This window comes from Oxyura jamaicensis, chromosome 1 (assembly GCF_011077185.1).
Source record: "Oxyura jamaicensis isolate SHBP4307 breed ruddy duck chromosome 1, BPBGC_Ojam_1.0, whole genome shotgun sequence".
Classification (NCBI taxonomy): Eukaryota; Metazoa; Chordata; class Aves; order Anseriformes; family Anatidae; genus Oxyura; species Oxyura jamaicensis.
This window is the reverse complement of record NC_048893.1, coordinates 91,540,636-91,550,342: the sequence shown is the minus strand read 5'-3', so window position 1 is coordinate 91,550,342 and position 9,707 is coordinate 91,540,636. Positions and strand designations below refer to the sequence as shown.

Sequence of the window (9,707 nt, the reverse complement as noted above, 5' to 3'; positions counted from 1 at the left end):
GACCTGCAGTAGAGTTGGGTAGAAGGGAAGTAATAGAAATTAAATAGAACAAACTACAGATGTCCAATAGCAATTGGCACTATTTGTTCAAGTGGAAAAAAAACAAAAACAAAACAACAAAAAAAAACCATGCTAAATACAGTAAATGCTTCAGACATAAGTTGTGTTCCCATACATTAAGGAAGTACTTGTTACAATGTTTTTTACTCCTTTTAAGCTACTTCTCTATAGATTTTGGAAGACATGTACTCAAATTGTGTTACAAATGAGGACGTACATACCTAGGCTTTAGCAGCCCAGTGATTGAGGAGTATAGGAACACATGGTTATTCATTCCACTTATATCAGTATGAAAATATTTGAGATTCTCCAGTAAGAATTTACTACTCAAATACTCCACCATTCTGCAGCTGTCTGCAAAGGAAAACCCATTTACTGATCTCTCCACCATCACAGCCAGCATGAGGGTCAAAGGATGAGTTTCTTATCAACAGATGAAACAGTGGCAGCACAAGGAATAAGTCATTTCCATCTTCCCTTGTGGTTCATGTGAAAGCATTTAGACACCAGGGAAATATCTGTATAGTTCTCTCGCATGCTTTGACAGCTTAAGATATGCAGAGATGATTTCCACCACCACTGCTAAGTAAATATGGAAGGTTTTAATTGCTGTGAAGGAGGTGCAAACTCATTTTAAGGAAGAGATAAAATTGTCTCCAGAAGAACAGTTGAATGATTCCTGGAAATATGTCTGATTCCACCAAAGAGTAAGAAACAATGTTTTTCAGTTCTCATTAAGAGATAAAAACCACTTTCAATGGTCCAGCAGCTAGGACAGGTATGGCTCTGTCGAGATCCATCACTGCCTTTATGGGCTTAGAAATAACTTTTAGAGGCCAGAGGAAGGGCACAGGGAAGGCGGGTGCTGTCCGAGGTTCTGCCCAGTGCTCCCCAGCCGTAGGAGCCATACAGCACCAGCGGGCACAGGCAACAAAGGGCTCAACTGTGGACTGAGCAGGATGCCTGGGAGTCTGACAGTCCTAAAATTAACAGCACCAACTGCCCTCCCTCCCCACACCCAATAGTCTTGCAGTGAGAGCATTCCTCTGCACTGCAGTACTAATCTGCCAAGAATATCCTCTGTTCACCCCATTGTATACAACATACAAATTCTTGTTTTGCTGGTTCTTACAACAAAATGAGTCATGTAATGCATTCTTCTGTCCCACTTTTCCATATTCAGTCTGCTCGTGGTCACGGCACTGAGCCTGCTGGAGTTGAAGAAGTGTTTGGACAATGCTCTCAGATAGGTGGTCTGATTTTTTGTATGGTCCTTTATGGACACAAGAGTTGGACTCAATCCTTGCAGGTCCCTTCCAACTCAGGAAATTCTATGATTCTCAGCTTTCTTAACCATTACACAAGATGAGCAGGAAGGGCAGGTGGGGAAGACAATCTTGATCCTTGTTTAAACAAACGAACAAAATTATCCCTGTAAAACAAAACAAAACAACAACACACAAATACCCCAATCCAGAAACAGCTTGCTGATACAAAGGCTGTGACAGTCAATACACTGTTTGGCCTTGGTCAGGAACCTAGTTTTGCCCCTCGTGGTGCAGTGTCTGTGCTTGTGCCTGGCCCAAGACTCCTTAGGCATCACCTTACGGCCACTGAAGAACTCTACCATTTCCCCCCCCCCAGATTTGGGTTGCCCTCACATCAAGAGCAGCCTTGCTACTGTTTCAACTTCAGAGATGGGTCACTGCTGTTCTCTGGGCCTTCCATCAGGTCACTGAATCAGGATCAGATCATCAGTGGAGAAGCAGATAGCTATAGTTACACTTAATCTTTCAGGAATACCATTTCGCCATCTAAAGCATCACACTTTCATGAAGAAAACATTCCTCCGGCTGAAATGGGCAGCCTACCCATTGAAAGATTTTTTTTTGCTCTTCTGTCACATAAAAGCCATTGATGTCATTCTTCAGCATGTGGTTTTGTTCTGCTTCCAAATATTCCCAAAGACATCATTTCACACTCCTCTGCTTTCATCCATCCTTCCTACAATTTCTTGTGCATGACACTTCTTGTTCCGTTCCTTCTATAAAGAAATATAGCCAAATGGCATAAGCCCATTACATAAGACAACAGCCAACACCCCAAAGCATCTGCTATGACCTTGTTTCTGATATTTCTCTTCCTCACCAACACCCCTACGATATTCTCTGGATGACTACATTTTCAGACGAGAGCTATATAGCTATCACTTTCCCCTAATGTAATGTCCTGAGAACTACCTTGCCACGTTGTCAATGGCAATCATTATAACAACAAATTCCAGAAGAACTATTTTGCAACTAAGTTAAATATCTAAAGTAAGAGCAAGTACAAGTGGTGAATGCATAAGAGCTGTCAAATCCCTGTAATTAGTACCATATTCAGTGCTAAAAGAAAAGCCTGAAAAGCAGCACTGAATTCTAGTTTTATTACTGGGGAATAGGAGACAGGAAACATCACACAAGAATGACTGACAAAGCTTCTGGGTGCAGTCATTACCTGAAATCTGAAAATTAAAAAAAAAATCTTGCAGATTTACTGACTGCATTAGAGAACAGGCATTTTTTATTTCTATTTTAGTCACCTTGCAGAAAACCTCAAAACAATAACATACAGTTCTGCCAAAATCAAGCCCACTTTATTATTCCCCAATCTTCTCTTCTCTTCCCCACATTTAAAGCAAGAACAAAAGTTCTTTAAGCCAAGGCTTTGACATATATGCCCAGCCATGAATGACAATTTTCATCCAAGATGTATTGATGAGTAGACAAAATTATTTTTTAATATTTCCCCTACTAAGATGAACTTAAAGCAACATTTTCCTCATAACCATATATAACCTCTAAATTGCCCAGGAACTGGGATCCAAACAAGTAGCAGACAGAACTCTCCATCTTACAAGGAACACTTAATCCCCAGTGACAAAACCTTTATTCTATCTAGGTCACATTTTTTTCTCCTCCATAGAGGACTTGGTACAAGTGTGGCTCAGAGGTTCGTCTTTGCTTAAGGTGCAGCCAGACAAATAAATGGAATCACAAGAAAGCTTCACTGGCAATCTTTACTCCTGTTTCACAATTAAGGCTGTGAAAGGGGTGGGCCCCCCCCCCCCCCCGATTGGAACATTTGTCCATGAGATGCTTTTGCCAGCACAGAGGAAGTTGTGCCAAATGAAGGTACTGTAAGCACTGGATTCTACCTGCAGTTTGTCTCAAGTATGGGCTGTGTTTCTTTACCCTGCTGCAAAGTGCTGTTTTGGCAGCATCCTACGGGCCTGCAAATTAGGCAAATAATTCCTGTGCAAGATAGCCTTAATTTTGAGCAGCATCTTTCTGAGCTAGAGTCACAAGCAGTGAAATCACATATAAAAAGAGGGGCTGCCAGCCTAGTCTTCGAGTATCATCATAGTTATTAACTTTTGTAGATGGAATATAGAAAAAACCCTATGTACTTAACACTTCGTACACCAATGTATTTATCAGATTATAGGTTTGAAACAATTCAAATGATTTTCAGAAGCATCTTCAGTCTGCATGGACTCCTCTAGCTAGCCATTATTGGCTGGAGTTGGGAAATCCATATGCCAGGAAGCAACTAACTATATTTAATTAAAAGCAATCTTAAAAAGCATAGCTTTTAATAATGAGGATGTTATATAGGAAACCCAAATCCTTCAGGGAGATCAGAAATACCTAAAGCTGCAGTGGTGTTTGTCTGCAAGTCAACCCACAATTAGTCAGATTTAAAGGCTCCAGCTCCATACAAATTGATTGTTCATAAAAAGAATATCAGTTACACCAGCACTTTTTGCTGTATCCTGAGCTTTGACAGGTTGAAGAATTATGTCCCCCCACAGAGCCACACCACATGTGAGCGCAGAGCCCACGTGGCCAAGTTGCATAGCTCTTTACACTCAATACAACAACAAAACTACCTTCTCATCTCTCTCAGCAATTTGAGTTTTCTAAGCTTTTCAGCTATAATCTATCACTAACCAGAAAGAAACCTTGTAAAATCTGTCATCTCCAGCCTTACCAGAAGCTCCTTTCACTCAAACAGCAAATTGGTATCAGGACTCATAAGATATCTTTCAGATCAATCTTTTTAATGAAAATGTGGCCCTCTACAAAAAATATTAGATTCTGTCTCACACTTTTCACTTGCACATTCAGGTTGTAGACTCGTTAGCATAAGGACTTCCTACAGGCTTTCATAACCTGCTAAAACTCCCACTAGGCATTATGGCCTTTACATATTAGAGCTGCATAATATTACTAACAGAACATGGAGGGTAATTTACTGACAAATGACTGTAATTGAACACACAATCTACCAACCATGTTCTAACAGAAAAAAATACGTTCTATATAATGCAGAAATACCATATCAAATTTTAAAGGAGGGAATGAAGTCAGCAAGGCAGAGTTAATGACATCTATTAATTATAGATAGTCCAGACATACTCTTGTCTGGTTTGTTTTTAACTTTCATCAACATAGAATCCAAAAGCTGTGCTGCTGCATGCCAATTCCACTGTGGATTTTCTACCCTCATCATCAGCTAACTTTACTGGAGCCCATTCTGAATCACAGAACCATAGATTCTCCTCTGTTGCAGTACATGTTCTCACCTACCCACTAATGACATGGAATAAAAATGTATGTATATTCATTTACAAGGCAGTATCCTTTTACATATCTGAAGGTTGCTATTGCATTCCCTCTCAGTCAATTCTTCAAGGTGCTCGTGAATGGCCACAAATTATCCAGACCTCGTCTTCTCATTTTCCCCCTTAAGGCTTCTTCTGATTGGTTCTTCTCTTTCTGATGTGTGATGCTGAAATCCAAATATGTTGTGCTGCTTGAAGAGCAGACAGTACTAAGTAGAGAGGCAGGCTAACATCAAGCATCTTTAGAGGTAATACTTCTAGTTACACTGTGGAGTACACCACGTTTGCTGCAATTAGCACAAGTGACGATGCAGAGCTACCTAATCTGAGATTGGATCTCATGCTATGAAAATCTAGATTACAAAAACAAACAAACAAACAAAAACTTACCCCCACACTTTAAAAGAACTCTTGGTATTTCAAAAAGCTGATTTATTAATGCTGTCTATTTGATGGGAGACATGATATCCAGCAGTGAAAACTTCCCAAATTTTATTCCCATTAGTTGTCACGCCACTGGGAAGGAGTTATAATATGTCTATTTTTTGAATGCTTTTTCTTGCACCTATTTTAAAAAGAAATCCATGTCATCAAGCACATCTCTGATTTAACATATCCCTGTAGGCCTCAAAGAAGCATGACTATTGCTTATTTGGCAGTTTTGTTTTCAGAAGGTGAGGGGGCAAAGACAAGCAGCCACAGCACTTCTAAGCAAAGCAGATTCAATTACAAAGTGATAGTAATAGCAAGAGGGGCAGAAATTAAACTGTGGATAACTGAATTACCTGTATGTCCAGAAGGAATAAATCTCAAAAACAAAAAGATCAGAACAAAGACAAAGAGCAGAACAGACCTTATACGTCCCAGATTCTTCGAAAATTCGAAAAAGACCAAGAAATTTAAAAATATCCAAGTTATTACTATAAAGAATGAAGGCATGTTCATTGACCTATGCCTATCTCTCAGGCACAGCGTCCTCTGGCTTCTTACAGAATTTGCTACTATACTCAAACAGGACACCGTTTTGTGGTGACTGTACATCATGCCAGATTCCCACTGCTCCCTCACAAATGTGCCCAGTAACTATCCTCTGCTGGAATTTAAAGCCAAGGGTCATCCATGTATTGGACTACACTTTATTTCCAAAACCATCAGAACCAAATTCTAACTTGCAAATAAATCAATGCTACTCCTCAAGCGGAAGACAAAGTTATACTTGATGGACTAACACTCTACCTGTAAAGTAGACTTTCTTCCTCCGAGAAATTGTCTGCAGAGGGAATAGATACCTATGTCACTCCACCCTCCAAGTGCTGGTGAACACCAAGTTCATTTATTCCTGTCATATTTTCAGGTATATTTTTCAGTGTTCCTCCAGCATGTTAAAACCCTTCCTCTTGCTCAAATTCACTAGACAGATTACTGTGAGCCAAATCTTTAAGAAAAACTCCAAAATCATTGTGAGAACATGTACTGACATTTCACTTTGGAACAGAGGCTTTTTTTTTTGTTTCCTTTTTTTTTAAAAAAAATGTTTATTTCAATCATTCATCTCATCTGGCTACAGAAGAATTATTCAATGTCTACTTATAAATTCTAACAAATCTATGAATAATTCATGCCATGGAGGAGACCAAATTACCACCTACCTGCACCTGTGGATGCCAAGGGATTAATAATCAGTTATAAAGTCCCTTTTCTCTTATACTGCATTCCTGTAGCACCAAATAACACACTCGATCAATGTGGCTGTCAACTTTGTCAAGTGAAACAGATGTATCACTGGAAGGTAGAATTCTTATATAGATTAAAGAAAATGAACAACAAGGCCACTCTAGATCACCTCACCCCAGACTGAGGTCAGCCTCTCATTTCACAGTAGAGGAGCACATCCTCACCTCACAGTTCTGGCACACAAGTCCACCTCTGCACTGGGGAGGTGGTGGGAGGACAATTCCTTTGTGCTTTAGGTAAACACCTGCTTTGTAGACCAAGAAGAGAGTTTTATATCCTAGTGGCCCCTCCAACCGTGGAGCCTCAAGCTCCATACTCAAGCCATGGAGACTTAATCCATGGAGTATGACCTACAGAACATGGGTCTTGGCTGGGTTTCTGTGTGAAGCACCATTTGCCCTAGCAGTGTAATTATCATATTTTGGCAACAGCTGTTCCCTTTTGCAGAATCAGTGTTCAAAAGCCAACTAAGATGCTCACACCTCTCCTGGGGGGATGTTGGCATCCCGTCACTGAGGAGTGTTGCTCCCGGGGCCTACCCCAAGCTTAGAGACTGCCACCATGGAGAGGAGTGACACTTGATCCTGCTCCACCTCTCTGAAAGCAAGCTGCTTCTCACCACAGGAGAGACAAGGAGAGATCCTTGCCAGCTTCATATACTGGTTGTCCAGGAGTAGCCGTCAGGCCCTTTGCTACCCCAAAGCCTATCAGAGCTAAGGCAGAACAAGGACATGAACCAGGCATCAGCTATGCAGGCCAAAAAGTAACAACATCTACATATAAGTATGAACTCCCCAGGTCAACTCCAAGATAAGACCTGAAGCGATGGTCGTGAAGAACATGATCCAAACCTGCTCCCCCCATACTGGTATGCCACTGAAGATCCATGGGAGCTTTCTGTACTGTTTCCAACCTCTTTTCTCTTCCTGTCTGGTGTCTAGGTGCTATCTTGCTCTTATGCCTCCAGCACTGCTAGCTTTTACTGGAACTCAAAGCTGTGAGCACTGTCACACCAAGTGGTTCCACTCACTAGTAACATGAGCAATATTTTCCTGGGGAATGGACAGAAAACACAAATTTGAGCAATTAGAAACATTTAACAATTTTTTCTTCTCTTAAAATTTGTTTCAAAGCAAACTGAAATTTCTTTGATACTCAAAAACCTTTCTTCTCCAATGTATGAGGAAAATAAATATTAAGATTTTAGGAGTGAACATGAAATATATTTAACTGCAAGCACCAAGAAAATGTCCTTATGTATATATATAAAAAAAAAAGTCCCAAATTTAGCTTTTCACTTATCAGCCAATACATTATCATGTGTCTTTAGGTTATATATTTCTACTTGTTCCTTTTTGGTTTGAAGTTTTATTGTTATTGTTTTGTTTACACCCTATGGGTGAAGAAACCCCCAAATCCAAGATCAGATATTGAGAATATAAAGACTATTATTTTCTAAATACTTGCAACGTAAACAAGCAACCTTTCACCCCCTACAGCCTTAAGTAGCAATCATCAGTTTCAGTTAAGTGTCTCAGTGGAAACCAGAAAAGCTATAAAGCATAAAACTAAGCTTCTCCAAAAAGCTTAATGCGTTATTTTGTATCCAATTAACACAACAGGTAGGCTGTCATTGCTGTTTAGGAATCACCACAATATGGAGCTAAAATGTGTTTGATACAATTGACTGAACACTCAGGTACCAGCACCAGGTATGCAGGGTCTAAATCATCCTAAGGCATTGCAGCTATTTTCATTTGTTTACTGTATTGCTTTCAGGAGAAAGACATTGTCTGGAGTTATAGTACTTCTCAAGAAGGTCAGAAACAGCAGAGGCTGCATTGTTTCAGTCTCCTTCACATTTCCTTACAATCCTATTGCACTGTTGCACCCAGTCTCAGTTGGCTTTGATTAAATTTGTGGTTGGCACTATTTTATCCCAGCTTCGCAGCACCTTCCCAATTCCGTAACATTGCTGAAACTACCCAGCTGGAAAGAACTTACCAGGAAAGTACTGGGAACATTAAAGAATCAGGCCTTTAGCGCTTCCCCTCCTTGCAAATGGTATGAAGCAAATCAACTGTGAACTAAACTAGGAGCAGAAATTGGCATGGATTATACAAGCTATCTCAACTGAATATTTTTTCCCTTCATCATATCCCTGCTTTACCTAATGAAGGAAAATTCTTTCAGACAGCTGTTATTTCTTTTGGCATCTTTCATACATCACCAGAAACACCTCCCACTGGGTTTCTCAGGAGATTGCTAAAATAACCTAAGTAATACAGTGCAAGCATTCTATCATTAGTCATCAGGATTAAGATCATTCTGGCTTTGTCTATTTTTCTCTGTGTTTTCTTTCAGTGCATCAGCACGGTCCTTTGTTTTTCTGTGAACACAATCATTCTTCAATTCTTGTAGTACCTATGTGACAAGTTATTGCACTCAAAACCTTATTATGGGCAAAAGGGGAAATACTTCATTTAGGAAGCCAAGAATTTATTGTTAGACTAATTAAAATCTTAACAGCCTAACTAAAATACAATAAACTGTTATTATAGTTCAATTACAATGATACTAACCTTCAGAGTCCAAATTACCTAAATAATTCAATGCAAATCTCAGTAATACAGTTAAGGTCTGCTATACAAAAATATTTTCTGGTGTTATGTTCTTCCTTCCCCTGCTCCTCCAGCTCCCAAGTATGGCAGTAAGTCATCCTCAAGAGTCAGCTGTGGGGAACACAACTTGCCAGCATCCTGAGTCCTTTGCCAGGAGGACAATGCTTCTGACTGTTGCGTTGTCTTAATTTTCCTCCCTTTTACATTGTTGTTAGTTTCTTCTTTCTATCTCCAGGGCCTATACTCAAGTGTTCTTATATGCTTTCTAGCAGTTTTGCTCCTTAATCTGTCTTTTTTGAGGTAGAACTCAATATTATATCCCAACTTGCCATATATATGGAGCTTCTTAAATGTTTGATACCTGTTCTTTTTCTTTGTTACCACTAAAACTGGCTTTGTCAAGCTCTGCAGTTCTTTAACCAAGTACATCTGAGTTGCTGATAGTTGAGGCCTCCAGAACCGTCCTCTGACCTGTCATCTCTCTGTGCCTCTGCTTCCCTACACTGCATCCTGCATCCTCTTTGGTGGCATCTCCTATCACACCACTGCTACATTCCTCCATGCTACATTATGAGTTAGAATAGAATAGAATAGAATAGAATAGAATAGAATAGAATAGAATA

At 39.8% G+C, this 9,707-nt stretch overlaps 1 long non-coding RNA gene across 1 annotated transcript in view; it reads left to right on the top strand.

The window, feature by feature from the left end:
* The first annotated feature begins 4,063 nt into the window (after positions 1-4,063).
* LOC118160429 overlaps positions 4,064-9,707 on the top strand; it is a 17,854-nt gene continuing 12,210 nt past the window's right edge. The window contains exon 1 of the long non-coding RNA XR_004747496.1: positions 4,064-4,914. This is a non-coding gene — a long non-coding RNA (uncharacterized LOC118160429). The remainder of the gene's footprint in view (positions 4,915-9,707) is intronic.